We start from the raw sequence: 1,545 nt of genomic DNA, 5'->3' as shown, positions 1-1,545 counted from the left end.
CTAACCCACGTTGTCCCTTAACCTAACCCACGTTGTCCCTTAACCTAACCCACGTTGTCCCTTAACCTAACCCACGTTGTCCCTTAACCTAACCCACGTTGTCCCTTAACCTAACCCACGTTGTCCCTTAACCTAACCCACGTTGTCCCTTAACCTAACCCCCGTTGTCCCTTAACCTAACCCACGTTGTCCCTTAACCTAACCCACGTTGTCCCTTAACCTAACCCACGTTGTCCCTTAACCTAACCCACGTTGTCCCTTAACCTAACCCACGTTGTCCCTTAACCTAACCCACGTTGTCCCTTAACCTAACCCACGTTGTCCCTTAACCTAACCCACGTTGTCCCTTAACCTAACCCACGTTGTCCCTTAACCTAACCCACGTTGTCCCTTTGCCTAACATAGTTCACTGCTCGGAATCTCTGGTGTCGTTGTTATCCTCATGTAGATGTCTTGCGAGTGTTGCTTACTTTCCACATATTCCCGCTATCCACTGTCAATTGTACTGCAATAGGACTATATCGCCCCCCCCCCCCCTCTGCCCCTCTCTTTGTGTCTCCGTCCTCTCAAGCTGGTCGGTCTGGCGTTTGAGTGTTAAATGAGCCTCGCAGCTGTTCAGTTGCGTTCAGATGTCGACGCCCTCAGTGTACGTCGTGGTATGGTCTGTGTCCATTGTCCGCTGATGTCGTACGCGTAACCCACACGCTGTACCGATCATCGGTAGTTACGTACAGAGTGAAGTAGTGTGATACGTGTGACCGTACGCTGGCTGTGCCCAACGGTGTCGAATCTCAATTTCCATATGTTGTGCTCGATGCTACTTGTCTCGTCTCCCAATAACAGCTAGGTTGCACTGTGGTACGCCGTAGAGGCGTGTGGGAGGAACGTACGAACGCATTGTATGTCACCCTGGGTCGCTGGGGGTGGTGGTGCGGTGAGTCAGGTCAGGTCAGCGTGAGCCGTGTGATGTAGTGACGCGTGTATTCCGACTTTGTCGTATTGCCTCACACAAAGTGCTCCCCTGGTGGACCGCGTTCCATATCTGGGACATGCCGCAGATGCCGGTTGACAGTGGATCGCGGAAGGGACATCGCATACGTGCGCGGGCCACCTTCCACGTGTTCTCTTCTGCACATGTCGCAGTGTGTATGTGGTCTGATGTAGCGTGTCGTGACACATGACATCCTGGCATGCAAGAATTGTTGAATTCGCAAATGTAGGTGGACATCTACGTTTACTGCCCAAGATACGCAAATGAACTGGAAATCCGTTGTTGAGCGGTTGTTCACGCTGGAGGTGAATCTGTGATGGCGACGATCGGTACAGCTATTAACCGGTTGTTTCAGCGGTACCCGCCACATCCACACACGTGACTAGGCCCATGTGGGTATGAAGCGATACGCGGCGGTGGCTTGGTGGGACTGTTCCCGGCCGGTGAAGGGGGGCCGCCCGGCGTGTTGGCCGCGCGCTGCGTGGGCGCACGCGCAACAGGCGGCTGGTGGGGGGCGCCGAGTGGCAGGAGCGCCAGCCGACGGGCTCGGCAGG

This window comes from Schistocerca gregaria, unplaced genomic scaffold, assembly GCF_023897955.1.
Source record: "Schistocerca gregaria isolate iqSchGreg1 unplaced genomic scaffold, iqSchGreg1.2 ptg001348l, whole genome shotgun sequence".
Classification (NCBI taxonomy): domain Eukaryota; kingdom Metazoa; phylum Arthropoda; class Insecta; order Orthoptera; family Acrididae; genus Schistocerca; species Schistocerca gregaria.
Note: the sequence above shows the minus strand (reverse complement) of the source record.